General features: G+C 45.7%; 1 long non-coding RNA gene across 1 annotated transcript; it reads right to left on the bottom strand.

Annotated features, from left to right (window-relative positions):
- Positions 1-17,473: 17,473 nt before the first annotated feature.
- LOC135328410 (uncharacterized) lies at positions 17,474-20,880 on the bottom strand. Its single transcript, XR_010389244.1, has 3 exons — positions 20,609-20,880; positions 19,832-19,978; positions 17,474-18,600 (listed from the first exon to the last, which is right to left on the bottom strand). It is a non-coding gene; the product is annotated as an uncharacterized LOC135328410 (long non-coding RNA).
- Positions 20,881-20,973: the final 93 nt, after the last annotated feature.

Here is a 20,973-nt window from a genome sequence, read left to right as displayed (position 1 = left end):
CCCAGACCAGACTCATAATTTCAGGGATATTCCTCTTTACTCTGGACATCTTAAGCTATGAACATGTCTGTATCCGTCTATTTTACTGTGCAAGAAGAGAAACTGAGGCAGCACCGAGAAGGGACTGATGCTCCCATGTTCCATTTTCCCAGGAACTTCTACTGTTTTCACTTGGAATCAGAACAAAACCAACTACTTTTGAAACTGCCTGCATAAGAGAATTCTCACTCTAAAAACATAGTTCAAGAAATTCTCTGGTTATTTTATGGGTTTTAAATAGTATTTTAGTATATTTATATTATCTCTTCCTATGTTATGGCAGGTACTCCTGGCATGCTATAATGACCCAAAATTGTTTAAATATTCTATTTTTATTTTCTTTTCAAAATCATTATGAGCAGCTGCTACTTAGCAGTGAGTGAAATACCTTATCTTCTCTCCCAGATCAAAGTATCTCCAGTTTGTATTGTAATTAAGGTGTTTCATTACTTATTAATTACAACATAAACAGGAGACACTTTGATCTAGAAAGTAAGATAAGATATTTCAGTCAGTGCTAAATAGCATTTGCCCTAAATGATTTGAAAAGGCAAACAAAAGAAAATAAGAGAATACTTCCACGACTATTTTATGACATACTGAGAGTCACATTGCCTAATGAATCTTTCACCACTGACACACCATGGAAAATTGTAAAAATGATCACACCAGAAAAAAAGATAATGAAAGTAAAAAGAATTTTCAGAAGTTTAAAAAATAATTCTAAAATATTTTTCTTCTTTTTTTAATTTGTTTTATTACACTGCTGTTTTTTTCTGCAGGATTTTTCACCAAAATCTCTATGCTTCCATTAATAGGCTTTGGAGTTGGGGGGGGGGGGGGGGCGTTCAGCTTTGTCCCAGAAATACTGTTCTCAGTCAAAAACGATTTTGGCATATGTTTTCTAACCATCTCTCACAGCTAGGCCTATGGTTGGCTGCCTGTAATATAAGGCTGTCAGGAGCTAGTACAGTAAATCAGCTGTCTCCAGGACAGATTCCTCCTGCTTTAATCTTCTCTTCATCCCTTGCACTATAGACCATGCCCCAAATCATCCCACCCACCCCTCAGCACAAAGTAGTAAGGAAATATGGCACCTTTATTTAATGACGCATAGAAGGCTGAAGTATTAAGTGCCTTTTTTGATTCTGCACTGGTGGGGGGGAAAAAAAAAAAAAAAAAAAAAAAGAGGTTAACTGAGTCCAGATGCTTAAAACAATTAAAACAACAAACGCTGGATCAGAGGCCAAAGTGGGGAGGGAACAGTCTAAAGACTGTTTAGATAAGTCAGATGCACTGAAGTGGGCAGGCCCTGATTACCTGCACCTAGAGCCAAGCCAGGCGATGTAAACAGCTGCGTTTTACCTCTTGGAGCCAAACTGGGCAATCTCTGACCTCATTAGTGATTATCTGGGACAAGCCATGCCCTAATATAAAGTGTGAATGCATCTGTATTTACTGAGCAGGGCTTTTTCAATGTCTCTTTAGTCTTCCAACCTACAGGTTCCTAATGTGCCCGTTGCAGTGGAATCTGTCAATCAATCAATCGATTTCTACAGCTGTTGCCAGGAGCATCCCACTTCAGAAGATGCTCGGTGGCCTTGCAGATGGCTAAGGATGCAAAGTCCTGCTTCAGAGGTCTTCAATCCCCAATCTCAGCCTGGGAGGACAGGGTGATACGAGCAGAGGATTGTGGTTTTGTCCGTAAATCCGGCCTTCTGGACAGTGGGGGCCTAAACGCTCTGGCTCCACAAAGTCCAAAAAAGAGCGTGGCAGATACTGAAGTACAAGCACATGGAGATTCGAGATGGTGTGGGAAAGGAAAACCTAGGCTTCATCTTTAAAATGTGGAGGAAAGGTGCAAGGAAGAAAATTCCAAGGAATTATATAGTCATCTTAACTGCAACACCAACGGAGATACTGGAATAGGTGGCTGAACACATGCTGTTCAGCCCTGGAGGGGACATGATAAGAAATGGATTTCCTAAGAGCAAATCACGTCAGACCAGTCTAATTTCCAAATCTGGCAAGGTTAACAGCTCTTGTGAATAAAGAGGAAGCAATAGAAACAATATCTTGACTTTCGTGAGTCTTGTGGATCCCTCCCAGGTAGTGGTTTCACAAGACACTAAAGGAAAGAATTATCTAAATGACATTTCCACAGGACCCAGCACATCCCGCTGAAAGGTCACACTCTGTCAAGTGCTGTCAGTGGTTTAGGGTAGGATTCAGATCACAGATCACCCCTGCAGGTCCAGCGCCTGCCCTTTGCTGATGTCTCAAACACTTTAGAGCATCTCAGATATCACCATGCACTTACGTAGAGATTACTGCACAGAGCCCTCTATCTCCATTAGTCAAAGGAGAACCTGCACGCACCTGGCTTAAATGAAGGCACCCATAGACAGACCCCTAAATTTAGATATTTTAGTTTCCGCACTGAGCCAACTTTTTGGGTGGAATTCAGTTATCCAAACAACAGACATCTGGTGCCATTTAAAACATCATAGAGTATCCGAGAAATCTACTGGTAGATATTATGCAGTGCTTAGAGGAGACACTTACTTTTCTGGAACAGCAGCTAGAGGCAAGATACCCCAAGGTGCCTCATATAACACTGGATGTCTCTGTGGGCAAGTGAATCTGACCCTTACTGGCCGGGTGGGAGGACAGCTGAGGTGAATTTCAGTAGGGGTTTGTCATAGACTTGTTCTATTCAATAATGACTTAAAGAATGGACAAGATGTATATGGACCCATATACCATTTTCAGATGATGCTAGCATGAGAAGATTTACACACAAATAGTCCTATTCATTTCTCAGAGTGAAACATCTCATGATTCATATGTTTTCTTTACTCACATTCTGCTCTAGATGCAATTTAGGCTTATTAGAGCAATCAGTTGGCTCCTGTAGCTTCCATCCAGCTGGGACCTGTGTCACAGGTAGTCAGGTTCTCTTCCAAAAATATCCTGGTGCCTCATCTTCCTTTTGAACTGTCACCTACTAGAAGTTCAGTCTACCATATTTTCTTTAAGGGCCTGGTGTCCTTCCCACAGAGAATGTTTCACCCGATGGAGACGAACTTTCAGGTTCATTGCCTCAGCACTGTTTGTGCAACTGCTTGGCAGTGTTTCTAATCATTTGTAATTTTTTATCTCACTGTTTTGATATGGAAAAGAGCTCAAAGGCACTGCTTATTAAATTTCTTCACCCTCGACAATACCTTGAACGTGTCATTTGCTGCAGCCACAAGCAAGTGGAAATCGCTGCAGCAACTGCAGGCCCTTGGTCTTCTGTCTGATAGTGTTCTGGTTCCAGAGATAGGGTGAACCCCAGACCTAGAAGATGAAAATTTACATTCCCCTAGGGACTGAGCAAAGTTTTGCCTTGCCAGGGCTTGTATGGCATCCAGATTCTCCATGGGATGAAATATTGCTCTTACTCTTCTATTACTCTCATGTCCATTGTATCTTTTGCTATCTCTGCCTCTGTGCTTGCAGGTTCCCAAACAAGAGACTACAAAAAGAGCAATAAAAAGAAATTTGCATCAGCCCTCTCACCTTTGGCACAAGGACATTTTCTAGTACTGTCTCTCATTTTTATGAAATCTTACCTCACAGAGCGAGCGCATGAACTGGAAGCAACCCCACAGAGACAGTTTCCTTACAAACAGCAGAGTCCCCTCCCGATTATACAAAACATTAATTTGGCCTTCTGGCTTATATATAGAGCACACTTTCTTCAGCTGGGGTGATGGCTTCTCATTCATGAAACTGAAACAAGTCAGAAGACTCCAAGGGCAGCTCCTTTAACACAATGAATACGGCAATCACTGGGAACCAAGCTATCCCTTTTGCACAGTTCCCCCTATTTTGGTCTGGTATTTGACCTTAGAAAATAAAGCTTTGGGTTTGGTTTCCTTCAGCAAGCTTGTTGAGTGAGATGTCCTCTCAAAATGCACCTGCCAAAGAGAGCTCACATGGAGCAAGCTTTGCTCATTCTCAGTCTGATCAGAAAGGAAGGCTTCCCACCTTGAACCATCACCACGCTTCTGTAAAGAGGCCAAAAGAAGCAAGTGAGAAAAATCATCCTTATTTTCCTCCAGTAAACATCACACTTTGCCACACAGTATATCCACAGGCTCCGGTTAGGTGGTTAGCACAACTGGGCAGTCACATCTTGACTCAGGCTGACACAGACCTTTGCCATCATCTGGTTTATAAGAGATCCAGCTATTGACTGCTTCGCTGCCCTTTCAGTGTCACCCGGTTTGGGAGCAAGGACAAGGAGCCAGCAGGAAATGGGCTCTCAGCCATGGTTAGAGGTAAGAGTTTGGTTCTGAACCCTAGTGGGATGAGGGGCCTTTTACAAAATTAAACAGAAGTGGCTTGGGTGGGAAGAGGGGAGATCGCTGCAGGTGGGAGCAGGCACCTGGGAGGAAGGCTCCCGGTCAAAGGAGCAGCAGAGATGGACAACAAGGTGCAGTGAAACAAAGGGTTCAGCCAGGTTTGCCTGTGGCCACGCACAATCTTGCCTCTACTTTTCCAGTAATCATCACATCCTAAAACAGCAGCCTTTATGCACAGGAAAATTAAACAAAATACATTTCTTTATCTTGAAAACGCAAAATCTGAGAAGGGATATAAGAGGGAAGGCTGTGAAGTCATGCACGGTAGTGAGGTTGGATGAGGCAAGAACCATTCATTGTATCTTCTAGTGAAAGAACAAAGTGAAGCTACCAGTGCAATAGTGAAGCAATATGAAAAAAAAAGAGAGAGACAAAGAAAGAGAGAGAGAGAAAGAAATAGAGAGAAGGAAGGAAGGAAGGAAGGAAGGAAGGAAAGCTCCAATATTGTAAGCCAAGGGCTCGATATTTTAGATGGGAACTATTTTTTCAGTGCAGATTGGTGCTACTCATGTCTAGCAAGTCGGCTTTAAATAAGCTGGCTTTTGATTTTGCATCAGACTTTGGTATTTCTCTGCACAGTGCCAGGACCAGTAGCCACTGTGTGCACAGTATTCCTTATGGTGACTTGGTGAACGGGAGCAGTAAACTCGGGATACCCTTGGGAAGCTGAACTGAGTTGCAGAATGCAGAGCTGGGTATGGATTCAGAACAGGGAAGCTTTTGAACTTTTTGAAGTTTTTGAACTTTTATCTCTATCCCCTTCTTTCCCTCAACCTTCCCCTCCCCTCCACAGAAAAGTTTTGTTCAAGCCCACACCTTGCTTTTTAGGCTCATGAACCTGCAGCAATTGTGTGTGATTCAGAAGGTCAGGTTATAGGATTGTACTTGGTACTGTAACTTTAGAGAGATTTATCTGGACTTTCTATGGTATCTTGTGTTTTCCTTCAAGAACGCAGCTCCCGGAATCAAGTAATTTTTGAGAAAATTTCTGCTTTCTTTTCTTTGTCACTAACTTTGCAGTGACCATGATCAAAATTTCTCCAGTTAACTCAGATACCAGAAAATAAAACAGAAACCAAAAGGCTGGGGGGGGGGGGGGGGGGCGGTCTCATAACTTTTAGGATATTTAAGCCCATCTCATACTTTGGGGAAGTGGAGAGGAAGCAGGGGATGATACATTTTTTAGTATGTGGCAATTCTATAACAGCTTTTTCTGGCCTTAATGTCTAGAAAACATTCATTTGTCATGGCTCTCTGTCTGAATCAGCAGAAGCAGGGTTAAAAAAAGATAGGATTCATGCACAGTGACTAGGAACAGACTTCCAAGGGCCTTGAGGCTAAAACAAAACAAACCAAAAAAATGAGAAAAACAAGTTTTGTTTCCAAATAAACAAGTTTCCTCTCCCCTCAGGTATGGGACTCGCAATTAAATTACGCTCATCTGCCAAGGCCTGTGCACCATGTGGATTTGGTTACTGTCTCTGCAAGAATTTCAGCGACGGCTCCAGGCCCCAGGGAAGGCTGGGGCTGACCGCACCCCTCCCCTTCAATGCCCTTCACCATGCAATCCGCATTTTCTCCTTTGCCTCTAAGGGTTTTGTTGTTGTTGTTGTTGTTTTGTCGTTGTTTTTCCATAAGTCCAGCCCCTACCTGACTCCTGCATCTGGATCCGAGCTGGATTTTAATTGCTGGCAGTTATGTACAACATGTCTGTGTTCGCACAAAAGTTTGTTCGGCAGGGAGGAGGGAAGGGTAGGGTGGTGGCTGCTAAATGGCAGCTCTTCCTAATGGGATCCTTAGTTGGAATGGCACTCCGACTGGGTTATACTATGGATGACTACTTTCTGCCTACCTAAAATTCCCACTGCCGTGTGCAACCTGGCTGTATTCTTCCTTCTTCTCTTCCTGTTCTAATCTGTTGTGTAACATTGCTGCACTCGTTTTATTGCATTTTGATCCAAAATCATGTCTATTTTAAGTCTTTGGGGTTATAAGCCACTTGGACAGTTCTCCTCAGAGATGCATTTCTGAGGCAGGGGAAGGGATAGCAATAAAATAAATAATAAAATATAATATATAATGTAAAATAATAAATAATAAAATAAAATAATAAAATAGGGCCAAATCTTTTTCTCGGTCCAACATGTCCCCTGTTGAAGTCAGTCTAATGTCAGATTTTCAGCACAAAACCCTAAAGGTCTGAGAACCTTTAGCACCTAAGATTCCCTGGAAAGGGAGGATGAATCTGCACTTTTCACTGAAAGGATAAATACACCTGACATTTTGGGTTCCGTTTAAACCAGCTGTGCACATTAACACTGAGATGTCACTTATGGTAAAGACATACAAATTCCCTCTGAGCTGAGTCAAGTTTTAGGAGATTTATGAATCTTGCTCTTGCATGGGTGGGTGAATCTCCATGGCCAACCTAGGAGTCACAGATGCTCACTCATTACCCATGGTACTACTCTTCATAACCATGATTTCTCCCATGTTCTTGCCTCAGGAGAGGAAAATACCATCTGCAATTGCTGAGTGAAGGTACTGTCTCTTCTGTGATGATGGGGCAGGCTGTCTTCATCAAGCAGGTGTTTCAGGGTCTCTGAAGACTGGTACTGTCATCTCCAGAGCTCTTAACTGTCACATTTTTGAAGGCTTTCTGTTACTTTTTTAGCCCATTTTCTTAATAAAATGAGGCTTATACAGACCTGTCCCCCCACACAAGTTTTTCTATATTGACCGGTTTCACTTGCACTGGTCAAAAGAAGAGAAATCTTGAAGATATCAGCTATCTACAAAGTTTGTAAAAAAACAATCACTAAGTGGAGAACACAGACCTAAATTAGCACACCCTCGGAGAGAAAGTTCAGGCCCCTTTTTAATCAGTTTGTTCCAAAACCGGAGACCTACGCAGCTCCCAGAACTGCAAAGTCAGTTGGATCTAGCAGCATGGAGCTTTGTGACACCAATGGCTTTGCACTGAGCAGGCTCCTGTTTGCAGCCCTCTCTCCCACCAATTCATCACTTCACCCTGCATTGTGGAGTAGTATCTTTGGCTTGCACCTACTCAGCCGACTCCACGTCAACCACTCCTGAACTCCATCACTCAAAGGAGAATCCAGCGCTCAGGCAGTCTGAGCACGCTTTGCTCTGGCAACACTTTGGTGGCTGATGGTCCCATGGAGTCAACTATTCTGCGGTCATTTATTGTGGAGAACAGCCCTGAGACTGATCTAAGGGCCTCTCTTGCCTCAAGTCTAGGATCAGGTTCAGCCTGGACCAGGATGTGAGCCGGCATGTTGCAAAACTCTGACAAGGTCATGAGGTCCTCACCTCGGTGTTGTGGTGACCCTTTGGTTCTGCGTGTGACAGAAAACAAGGGCACTCTTTCCCCTTTGATCTGAGGAAGAATGAGCCTGTTCATCTGTCCAGTTGGGTGAGAGGTATGAGGAGCACTAGAGGACTTTCAGGACTTGAACAGGATAGTGTCTGCAACCTCAGAGGAAAGAAACCACCAGGTCACATAGAGGTAAGTCCAAGCTCTGGAGTTATCATTGTCTCTGCCGTGTGCTGTCTCTGGATGAACCACTGCCTTATTCCATTTTATACTGGGGTAAGGCATCGGGACTTGCACATATGACCTTTCCTCTGTTTTTGTTCTCTCCTTACCAGGGAAACCCCTGTTGACATTAAGAGTCTGTGCAGGTGTAGGGTAGGTAATAGCTGAGTAAGGACCATTAGGCTGGGTTCAGGATGAGTAAATGGAAAATCCCTGAATTCTAAGCCGGGCTGGTGATTTGTTCTTCTTTTGCAAGGGGAAATGCCAGCTCAATTTTCCTGGCTGTATAATGGGGCAGCATGACAATCCCTGCTCCCTAAAGCAACTAATTAATACTGGAAAGGTGCTTTGCCTATTGCATTCACTGATGATGATTCAGAGTGTTTTACTGATCTTAACTAATTAATTGACCCAAGTTGCCCACCGAACAGGTCAGTTTGGTGTCTCTGTGTGGAAGCTGAGGCTGAGAGATGAACCAACGTGTCCTCAACTGGGAGGTTTTGCTCCACAGAGGGAGCTCAGATGCCAGCTTTGAGCCACCACCTTTATGGAAGTGCTCTCCTGAGATGCAATGGTAGGTAATGCAGGGTGGGAGCTAAAGGATCCAAACCCAGCTGGAATCTGAGCTTATTTTGATCTGCTGTGTGACCCTAGACAAGGTTGTTTTGCTCAAAATGTAAAATCTTAGGAGGCAGAGACTATCTGTCTTCCTATAACACACCTACCACAGAGGAGTCCCCAGCTAGCTTAGTACCAGTAAGCATCATCGTCACACCAATAATAACAAATAAAGTCTCCTTACCTTGCAGAATAAGTGGGCCTCCTCTGCAGAAGACATAAGACTTTAGTTTTCATTGGTGTTTGTAGAAGTGGGAAGGGTTTGTTGTGCTGATACGAACCAAGATGCATGTCAAGGCAGAGAATTTAGTACTGGTGTGAAGTAAGAGGTGTCCCAAAGCGATAGGACATGAAGATAACAAGTAACATGGAGAAAAGGATGGGAAACAAGGCGAGTTCAAGGCACCGACCGGGAAGGAGCACAGGGAGGTGGAGGAGGTGTGGGATTGTGTTGAAAGGGGTGTGGAGGCAACAGGGTGGGGTAGGCAAAGTGATGCCAGAGGCCTTGAGAGTTTGGCAATCTGCGGGTAAGAAAAGGCAGGACAAATTGTGACAGGGTCAAGGACAGCATCTGCCTCCCTGCAGAGAGCTCCGAGGCAGCATGGTCGGGGAGAGAAGGAACAGCCAGCGGAAGAGCTGGAACATCACACCCATTGCCCACGCTTTGCCACAGGGAATTAGCTGGGGAATGTAAAATGGAAAGTGGGGCTGAGAGTCTGAACCGATAAACAGGGTAGAGATTATCAAGGCAAGAAGAGACTCTCCTCTGCCTTATGCTTGGCAAGTCGGTTCCTCTCAGCATTTAGTTTATTTGCCACAAAATTAAAAAAAAAGAAATATTCAGGTCCCTTATTTGGGCTCCTTTTTGTAACCCGGAACAAATTTTTGAAAAGGAAGAAAAAAGTGTGAGGAAAAAAAACTAAATGAAATGTTTTAATTACCCGGTTTGATTTTTGTTTTTATTCTGAAATCTAATTGTGTCAATATGTTTGCAGATAAAAGACTACAATTTGTCTTGGTCAAAGGATACAATATCTTGTCCTGAAAGCGAATTCTAGTTTCCTGTATGATTTAGAAACTCATTTTTTCTCTTAGGTTTGATTAAAAATTATTCTTTTTTGTTTAGCTACCAAGAACCTACATATTGAAGTGCACAGCCTCGCAGCGACTGCCTGAGATATGTCTGGATCAAATGCTAAGCCTCATTTTTCATTTAGGAGCTGAACAAGTTTCAGCTTGACTAAATCATGGTTATCAAGGCCTATCTGAAATGACCACCCTGCTTAGGATTAACTTTGCAATACTATTAAGCAGGACTGTCTCCATCACTGTCTCCGCACCTGGAAACAATGAACTTTCTACACAGTGTCAGGGTTGATGCAACTGCAGCCTCTAAGCTGGTTATCACAAAAACAGGGTATGTTAAAGCAGGTTCCTTCCCGTCAGGGGATGTTCCTCCATCCCGACAGAGCGAACAAGGAAGGGGAGGGAGGTTTTGGTTCGTCTAAGGCATTGTCAAAGGCTCGAGTTCAGAGAAGGAATGAGACCGGACAAGGGAAGGAGACATTTCAGATTTATGTTATTTTACAAAGAGCTATAAATCTGAAAACTTTTAAGGACAGAAAGGCTTTTTAAGAAATTCTAAATTTCCTACTGTGTTTCCTCAGCAAGAGTTAAACGAGGCACCTGTTTGCAGGCAACTAAATGGCATGCCCTGGCTAGAGACAACAGAGAATATCTATATGCAGAGATGGGGGCACAGGGAGCCCAAGTTTGGCTTCTAAGATGATGATGTTATGGAGCCCCGTGTCCCAAAGAAGGGTAAGAAAAGTAGCTGTGGTTGCTTATAAGACTCAGAACTGGACACGGCCTGCACCCTGAGGCTGGGTATACATCACGAAGCCAAACATCCTGAGTATTCACCATGTCTTGACTCCCAAGGGCAACAGAGAACCCTGGTGAAAAAGCTTTAGAGTCACCTGGAGGCTAAGTAAATGCCATAATAAATACTAAATGGCTTTGCTGGCAACTGGTCTGACACCACACACACATCAGTGACTCCAGTCCCAGACTTTTCTGATCTACAAGATTCACCACCACCCACATTTACATGCTGGAGAAGGAAAGAGAGCTTCATATCTCATTGTCCACAAATTACTCACATCCATCCCTTTCTCTGGGATGAACCTAGTGGCTGCAGTCCTTCTTCCTGGAGTCAGAGGAATTCAAAGGGACAAAGGGAACAAGGGAGGGTGGGGGTGTCTGTTCGCTGTGTTCAGTCCAAAACACCCATCTGAGAAAGCTTTTGTTTTGGGTCATCTCCCAAGCCAACTTTCTCAAGCCCTGCCTGTACCCTGGGCCTGAGATAAACTGAACAAGTGTGGAGGCCCAGGGCAGACCCTTCAGACACTGGGAGTGACCCCTGGGTTTTTGTTGCTTCCCCTGGGGAGGAGGGAGATTCATATCTTATCTTCCAGGTTAGCTCTCTGAGCATCCAAGAAGCTGGAACTCAGCTTTGATTTTGGAGGCAGGCTCCACAGAATTAAGTTAGCAGGGACCTGCCTTCGTTGCTTTTGTGCTACATGAGGTTAAATCCTGTCCACAGGAGGTTAGTTCACAGGATTCCTGGGCAATGCCTCAGCTGGAGCAATTTCCCTTGAAATAATCAGTCTTTCCCAGGGTCTTCATCCAGCATCTGGAGAGCCTGAGCTATCATCCCCATCAAGTGCCCAATTTCAACACATCTTGAGGGGGGCCATGAAAGTCCTTTGCAGCCCTGTACCTTGGCTGGCTTCTGCAGAAAGCTTCAAGACTGCAGGTGAGGAGAGGAGGCTGTCGTGAGGGCTTGCTCTTTGCCTAAAAAATAGGAAGAGCAAAGGGCTTCTGCCATAGGTGACATGAACCACCTTCAGCTTTTGCCAGGAAAAATCCCAGGCCACTTGACAAACTATGCCTTGTGTTCTAGGCAGATGTTTTAGAGGCCTGGACTGCTCCATCCTTCACAAATACACACAGATACAAACACAAGGTTGCCTCTCCTCCCTCTCCAACACGTTTCCTTTCTTTCCTATGGGCTCTCCTTGTGTGCCCATGAGCCCGAGCTGGGTCTGCAGGCTTCTTCCTAGGGCAAGCGCATCAGACCTTGGATGAGAGAGCAGAGGGATGATAGCATGAGCCCTGAAATCTTGGGGGAGAGGGAGGGGCTGTGCAGGCATCCAGACAGGCTGAGCCTGTGGGGGCAGGTACTGTCCGCCCTGCCCTATGTGGGCTGCCAGGTATGGGTGCAGACAGGCCTTGAGGGAGTGGTGGTCAAAAGAGGCAAATCAAATGTTGGGAAGTTTTAACAAGGCAAGGTTTATAAGGAGGGCGTGAGCATGTGTGTGCGCGCGCACGCATCTGCATGAGCTGATCTAATAACAGATGCATCACCTCTCCCTGCAGACCTGGCTTCACCTACCTCCATTGTGAAGGCTGCAACAACATTATTAGGAAGGAATGTGAGGAAATGAGCAGAGTATATGACAAAAAAATAGTACGGTATTGTATAGATCCATGGGGCACCTCTAGCAGATACAGTACACACTTTTAGTCTCCTAATTCAGAAAGTATAGAGTTGAAAGGGAAAATGTCACCAATACATAAGATGTTAGAGGTGACCAAAGATCTGGAATAGCTTCTGGATGGGGGTAGATGAGCGGTTAAGACTCTTGGGCTCAGAAAACAAACCCCATGAGGGGAGGAAAGGAATGTGTCAGAGGTCTGAAAAAAATCACAGTTTTCCTGGAGAAGGTGAATAAAGAATGACTGTTCTCATCATCTCATGTCACATCCTCCAGTTCTTATGTTACCAGCTTTAAAACAAAAGGAATTGCTTTGTGCATAATCACAGGGAACCACTGTGTGTAAGTACAGTCGGGAACTCATTGTCCCCAAAGCATATATGAGTTCAGAGTGAGAATGGACAAATTACCCGAGGGCACTTCCATCAACAGCTGTGAAAAAACACTAGGAAGAAAAACAATTCAATTGCCCTGGCACCCATACTTCCAGCTTCCTCAGCCTAAACGCAGCCCTGGTGTAGTCATAAGCAACAGCTACTGATCCTGGTATCCTTCACCTCCCAGACCAGGGCAGATAAATACAGAAGCTCTGTTCAATTGCCCACACATCGGCTTCCAGTGACTTTTCAGACACTCTGGGTATGTGAGACATCCACAAGGGTCTGGCAAACAATGGACCAACCGTTTTCCTGCGGTGATAGCTGGAGACAAGCAGACTGTGCTGCGCTACCCATGTCTGTGTGGTCAACTGATTCACACCCTCCACTCACCTTATTGACTAGATCATCCCCGACTGAAATGGGATTTTAGATTTCTAGCACACAGGTAAGCCCTTATATGCAGATGTCTGCATTTAGGAGTCTGCTGGACCTCCATCTAAATGTCTCACGTAAGGCAAGACATGCATTGCTCTTAAAGTCGATGGAAAGTGCAGCAATGGGAGGGCAGAGAGGAGCTGAAGCAGGACTTCAGTGCACTTGGGTTGATGATTTACAGTGAAGTATTGTGACTGTAAATCTTGCAAAAGGTCTTGGGTGAACTCTTATTCCTTAGCAATACTGGAGCCCAGTGCTTCTCTAGTAGCTCCCAACTTGCAACAAGGAGACAAGAGGAAAAACAGATAATAAAAGGGCAAAGGGAAGCATCCAGTGGAGGCAGAAGAGATGAACCTTTACTATTAATAGGCTGCATGCATGACCAGGCATGCCTGACCCCCAGTTTGGAAGGAACTGAAGATATGTACATAGGAATGCGTTCTCCAGAGAGAAGACCAAAAATGAAGAAAAGCTTAGATAAGGAACCCAAGGAGAAGGACAAAAATGGAGAAAAGCTAGATAAGGAACCCAGAGAGAAGGAATCCAACTAGACACAAGACTTGTCAGGTCAGCTAATGCAGATGTGCACGCAGGGCCCTGAAAGCCTGATGGCCTTTTTGATGGCCACTGGCCTTTCACGTCCAGTGGAACTGTGAGATACTGCTCAAGGTGGGAAGCACATGGGACTGGGCACACTACTCTCGAGCCCTCTCTTCACCCTGCAGCAGTTCACCCTTCCTCCATCCTTTCTGAGGTGGAGCATGATTTCTGTCCCTTTCCAACAGCAGAAGTCAGGAGCAATTCCTCCTGGAGAATCTGCATGAGGGAATTTCAAGTAGGCAGAAGGTAATTACCCACTCTGGAATTTCTCCAGGCCATCCACTTAACATGCAAGACAAGGAGAAAACAAAAAATGCGAGGGGATCTTTGACCACAAATAATCCCAGGAAGTTGGCCTGAGCACACTCCCTTTATTTGCTCGAGCACCTCAATCGAGGTGAATAGCTTTGAGCAGTTCACAGGTTTGAGTCAGAGAGCGGCTGTGGTGTGCCTGTGCTGCAGAAAACCTTTCTTCCCCAGCCTGCTATTCCTCTGGGAGGAGGCACACCCCTGATGGGAAAGCAGGTGCCTGGGGTAATGGGGTGGGGAGAAGAGTGCATGTCAAGGTTTAATAAAATAATATGTCCACCCAACCTATGACTTTCTTTGGAAACCCAAACAGGGAATTTTCCAACCACCTGGCATTCATTTTCCAATTCAAATTAGCCTTGGTGATGTGCCCTGCTCTGTGCTCACCTCCCCAGTGCTGTAGAAGGAGAAATGAGGGAGAAAGGAGTTGGAGCCGCCTCTTGAATCAAGGCCCTGCCTTCCTACCTCTTCTGCTGAGGGTCCTTGTACGCTTCCTGCTCAGCAGACAGGCTCCGGGTCCTGTGCTCGGGCAATCACTGCACTGGTGAGTCAGGATCACGGCTGATGGGTGCCAGGGTCAGGCACAAAGGTGAGCTCCCGTGGACGACCATCCAGAATCACCAAGACAAGCATCTCCTGAGAAGAGGAGGTTGGAGACAGCTCCCATCTCCTGGCTACCAGCTCACTTCTGCACGAAAATTCAACGTTTTGCTAGTATCCTGCTTCAGCTTTTCGGCTGGGGGCTTCTGAAACCCCATCAGACCAGCTGAGCTGGGTAGACTTTTCTGTTGTGCTTTCCCAGGATGCCCCTCCTAAGAGCTCTTTACCATGCTGAAGTCCACATCACCTCGTGGACATTTGAGTGGATTTATCCCCTGCCCTACACACTCCTACAATGTGCACAATTTCACCTATAAAGAACCAAGTCACAGAAGAAAAACAGTGCAGATCCCTAAAGGGATTAGGACCTCCCCTTGTTCAGAAACCTTATGTTTGGGCTGTGGCCAGGGATCTCTTAATGTAGCTGAAGAGGATCTTTTGATTAAGATTCCTGGCACAAACCTGCTCACCAGCAGTTACAAGGAGAAGGGATGAGCAGGTAAAGGCTTTAGGGTGTCTCAGCTGAGAGCCCCAAGCTATGGAAGTCACCTCAGCAGAGCTGAGAAACTGAAACCCAGTCTCCCAAGTCTCACGTTAGCCCAGTCTCCTTAGAGCATTGAATCATGCAAATCACCCCGTCTACCGAGCCATCACCCACCCCGTCTACCTGCCCCAAACCTGGAAGAACAAAACCTTCCCTATCAGATGTTTAACCTGTGCTTAAAACTCTCCAAGGTCAGAGGTGCCACCCCCTCCCCAGGCAGCTGATTTTTGCTTTTCATTATCCTTACCACCGTATTAGTTCTTTTTTTTTCCCCCTAATATAAATTTTCCTTGCTGTGATTTCTCGTTCTTCACACTATGGATACAGAGAGCAAATTACTCCCTTCCTCCTTGCAGTCACCTTCCACAGCCTTACAAACCAGTATCATTTCTCCTGTCCTCTAAACAGCCTCCTTTTCTGTCCCTTCTTACTGGTGCATCCTTTCTCCCTAGATAATTCTGGAGTTTGGTCTCTTTGGTGATACCCTTGCATCAACTTTCTTTGTGTTTAGCTTCTTTATGCCCTTACACATTGCTGTTCCCTATGGATACTCTTCCTGTGATTGTCCCTCAGTAACATGGGGTTTGTGTCATCGACAGGTACTCTCACATGTGTGAGTCCCACAGCAAAGATTTGACCAGTACTTTCACCATCAAAGCAAAGCATCAATTACTGAAGCTGAAAAGTAAATTAGTTGCTGGCAGAGGCAATAGTCTATTTCTACCTGACAACTCTACCATCAGGAGGGGACAGGTTGCAAGTATATCACACTGACATAAAGGCATTTTGATTACTACCAGAATACCTGGTGTGTCAGCACTAAATATTGTATGTTGTATATATTACATATAGTAATATAACACTGGTTTATGCTTGTCACCACACCAAAGGCTTCCCTTCTTCTACACATAGGGAAGGAGTCTCTCTCCTGCTGTGTTATTTGATCAGCCAGAAACATGAGAAAAATTCCAATTTCCAGTTCCAAGACCTTAGTTTGCATTCAGCTCTCCTCTCAGGGCGGTAAGGTAAGCCCTGCTGCTACTTTTTTCTCTTTTCTCCTGGAATCTCATTTTCTGCTGATCAATGGCACATATCAGTAGCAGAGATGGGAGGGGCATTTAAATGACTATAGCTTTCCTAGGAGGATAAGACAGTGGCTTTAAATCCTCTCCAAGTGAAATTTGAGCACAAGGTTTCTCCAGCCCAAGTGAAAGCTCCAACTGCTATATAAAAGCTGGATGACGGAATGGTCATTGCCACCTCCTTTCAGGAAAGGCATCCTATCCCTACGTGGTAGACAGTGCCAGGCAGCATACTTGTGGCCTGAGCTCCTTGACTTGGACACGTTTCTGCTTACTTTAGGGATACCAGCAAGGCCTGGGTAGGAGCCACGTGCTGAACCAGCTGCCCGGGGTGGTTCTGGGCTTGCACAGACCAAGAGCTCCAGGCAAATAGATGTATTTTGCACAAGTGTCTAGGCTGTGGGTCAGACCAGGGTGAGGCAAGGGTAGGTGAGTAGACAAGGTGAGGCTGGAGCACACTTCGGGGCTCCAGCTGCCTCCGTCCTGCCTTTGTCATCTTGGGAGCCTCTCTGAGTGCACGACCCTGGGTATGTCACTGAGCTTCTCCATGACTCAGGTTCCTGTGAAGCGGGACTCACAGGTCCTTGCCTCAGAGCAGTAAGGCAGAGGTAGGCTACAGGCCCTCCGTTCCTGGCAGTCGCTATGCTACTTAGATACACAACCGACATGCAGCTGAAGCGCCCAAACAGTTTAGTAACGCAACATGCCTTGGCCGCAGCTGGGCTCCTCTGGCTGCACTAGGAAGTTTCCCAGAGACGGTACGCTGTGTTGGCTCTTACTGCCAGCTCCCTCCACTTCCAGATGTTGCAAGGAGGGCACAACCCATCGCCTCAGTCTCCAAAGCTTTGCCTTGTGATGTGAGAACGATGTGCAACCCAAAAGCCAACCCTGCATCCCCTGCTGACTGTTTGCAGGAAACAGAGTCACAGGGTTAGCCTTGAACTATCCCTAAGAAATGACCTTCGACAGAGTATGGAAAGGATGTTGCTGAGCTAGGGCTCACCTAATTTCAAGAAAGACTGCAGAAAATCACAAAAACCCAAACAATCCTGCTTAGCATCTTACGGGACTTTGTATAATGGGGGCTGGAGTCAGAGCAGGGAGAGTTCTCCTCTCCAACTTGTAATTGCTTAAGGAGTGTCCCCTAATATAATTAACAAGGGTGCTTTAATTACGGATCCAGAATAATGATGCTCAAAACAACTCCGTCTGCTTGGGGTGGGGGGGGAGACACACACACATATATATATATATATATATACACACACATATATATATATATACACATATATATATATATATAAAATAAAATATTATATATATTATATATATTATGTATCTAGAAATAAATGAGGCTGTGGTGGTGGGTGCGAGTTCCAAGGGGTGAGGATGTTAGTCTGGTCTGTGTCCTATCATTATGTACTGTGAAATCACCCAACATCAAAGGAGCATGAAAGGAATGCGGTGAATGCCGCTTCACCATAATTGTCTGGAAAATTGAAGTTCAGTTGTGCCAGCCATTGTGTGTTAAATATCCTTAGGCAGGAAGGTCGATCCTGGAACAAGTAGGTGTGTCTAGCAGCAAGGCAAGCAGCATTTCCAAACAACTGGCACTCGCCGGCTGATTCCCTGCTGCGCTGCTTGGACTCAGGGTTTCATTCCCGTATTGGCGAAGGGTCGCCCTGGGGCTCAGATCGCAAAGACGCATCCTAAGGAACTTACTCATCCTTCGTGCAGTCTCACTCAGGTCAAAAAATCAATAGGAGTTTCCTTGAGTAAGAAATGAGTAAACAGCCGCCGAAGCCAGGGAGAGTTGAGCCAAGTGGAGGCTTAGCAAGGACTTGAGGATTTGTCCAGCAAAAGGCCCCAGCCAGGATTTTGCTTGAGTGAATTCGGGGCTGCCGAGAGGGGCTGAGTTAGTGGCAACACCTTGCATTTTTCAGCTCAGCGCATTTGGCACTGCGCGCTGTCCCAGAGGCCTAAAAGGGTGACTAATTTTGCATAAGTGCAGAGGTTCAGCAAGAAAGCCCTTTTCCTTCCCTCCACACCAGGCAACGCTTGCCACAACCGGCATCCCTTGCACAAAGCACCTCCGTTTTAACAAGCACGAAGTGCCAGCTGCGGGTCAGAGCAGCCTGTCTGTCTGTGTCTTGCGCAAAGCAGCACAGGACGGTTTTCTATTCTTGAATACTCTTTTCCAGCCCTGTTTTAAATGATTCAAACAACAGCGCGTCCACAGCTTCCTGTGTGGCGAGCCTTTTTTTCACCGCAGATCTCAGATGTTAGCCCTTCTTTTCTGACCTCAAATGACCTCTTTGAGAGCGACACTGATTCCAAACTCGTTTTCGCCACTGTAGGAATGCAACCGCCAAGTTGCCCAGGCATCATCAGCTCCACGTGGTCTTGCTGCAGGAGGGCAATATTTGGACTCACACAGGTCTTCACCAGCGCTTTATCCACACCTATAAAGGACGGGGAGAGAACAGCGCCCGGTCAGTGTCCGAAGAGCAAACTTGTAGGAAGAGTAACAGGCAGAAGCTGGTGCTAGCGCTGAAAGATGCAGAGCTAATCCTTCCAAGCCTGCACGGATCAGTGACCCGGCACTGCGCTGCGCTTTGGAAAATCTGCGCCACAGACCCCGGAGAAGCTGTGGCACTTTTTGCAGGAGGAACATTGCTCTTCTGCCCTGGCTGGGCTTCAGTTCGTCTGTCTACTCCCGCTTGCTTTTGCAGTTTCGCTTGGAGATGTTCCTCGCCTCCCCTGGGATCTTTAAAACTAGTCTGGACAAAGTACAGGACAGAGGAACAAGCACGTAGGGGTAGAGGGATGGAGTAAATTACTTAATGAGTTTTTTCCCAGCCCTAACGCCTGTGATCGTATGACTTCACCTCCTAAACAAGCTGTTGCTTAACACTGCTGGCAGAGAGGCACTGCTGCCTTCCACCCCAGGGATGACCGCATTGCAACGGGAGGTGAGCAGGCCCCCTCTATTTATGACCTGCAAAATGATTTATGATCTATTGGAATGAAAAGTGCAACATGAACGTCAGGTATTATAAACTGTTATTACGCTTCTGCTTCTGAAAACGCTCGCCTTTGAGTTTTTGAACTGTTAAATGGCAAGATAGTATCCACAGCAACAACCCAAATTACAGGCTGCTTTAGGCAACTCATTAATATTGTTTTATAAATGAACATAATATTCCCGGGCAAAAGTTGAAAGTGCTTAAACCCTCTTCTTTTATTTTTTAATGGCAAAATACCCAGAAACAATTTTCAACATCCAATAATTATGATTATTAATAACTCACATTTATGTAGCACCTTTGATCATAAAGCATATTACAAACAATTGTGTGTATATGCAAGTACACACACACGTGCAGAACCAGTATCTCAGCATAGCACCAGGCTATCAATCCTCATACCATGCACGGCAGCAGAGAACCCGGAACATTTTGTATAATGCTGCGATTTTTGCCTGAATCAGCTTATAACCCATATGTTGGGGTAGTCAACTTGCCTGCTTTCAAAAATCATCCCTACGCAACAGCTTCGAAATAGTATCACATGCAACCAGAATTGCAGCAGGAATGTTTGGGGTTTTGTTGTTTTGATTTCGTGCTTCTTTTTTCCAGGCTGCAATATGGTTAGCAAAGCTGGAACTGAGCCAGCAGTGGATCACACACTTACTCTTGCAAAATTGCCATGGGGACTTTGAATGATTACAAAAGTGGCCAGGCACGTGGTTTTTCCATCTCATCCAAGGATGCTACTTGCTTCAGTATCACCCATAAAGGTCCTGTCTCCACGCTTCCTGAGAGGCAATCCATGGAAAAACTAGGCAGAGAAAAGATGTTTGACTATCACACATGACACAGCTGAAGTCATCACCATTAAACTAAATGATTTAGATGTGGCACCACCACTTTACAGGGTTTTCCTTGGCTACATAGGTCTCAGCACCTGGTGACAGCTCTGCAGAGGGTAAGACTGAGTTCGACACAGGAGGCGAAACTGCCACCTCCAGCCCTGCCCATGAGGACCACCCTGGCAGGATGGGGACAGCAACATTTCTCAAATGCATTTTGCAGCCAAGTCCCCAGCGATTCTTGTTTATTTACATCACTTTGGGAAGACATTAGTGAAAAAAAAACATTGCAGGTCCTGCCCCACACAGGTAATTAGGTTTTTCTGGCAGATGTTTGATAGCTAAATCCTCTGTGCATTTGGCCCCTGGTCCCTGATAGCCTTGCTAGGCCCCAGTCAAGCCAAGTCCATTTAAATATGGACTTAATTTCACCTCTAAGCAGAGGCAGTAGTTGACTCACAGGGGCCCACAAGCAGAGATTAAGGTAAGAGCCCCAAACCTCCTCCCACCCACACCTTGGATGAGTTACACTGATATTTATCTTAGCCTCGTGGGGCTCCTTTAGCCAAAAGCCTCAGAAAATTACCGTTGCGGCTCACCTCTAAGAGAAGCTCAATGATAGTCCTCCTGGAGACAAACCGGAGCAGCTGGTCTGGAGGACACAGGGCGCCGCGGAGCGAGGACGCTTGGAGGACGCTACCCTTAGGCAGGAGGGAGGGATGGTGCAAACAGAGGACGCAGAAAAGTGGGGAGGTAGAGGCTGAAGAGATGGAGAGGGCTGAACCAAACAGGAGTCAGCGAAATCTGCCGGCGTAAAACGCACGAATACACCACCGCAAGATGGGTGTAGAGCAACCTGCAAAACACATAGCTATCCGTCCCCTCAAGTCCACCCTGGAAAAGCCTCCAAGTGTGTTGTGAGGGTGCTGGGGTTGGTTTGGGGCAGCAGCTTTTCAGAAAGATG

This window comes from Dromaius novaehollandiae, chromosome 4 (assembly GCF_036370855.1).
Source record: "Dromaius novaehollandiae isolate bDroNov1 chromosome 4, bDroNov1.hap1, whole genome shotgun sequence".
Lineage (NCBI taxonomy): Eukaryota > Metazoa > Chordata > Aves > Casuariiformes > Dromaiidae > Dromaius > Dromaius novaehollandiae.
This window is presented reverse-complemented; position numbering and strand designations above follow the sequence as displayed.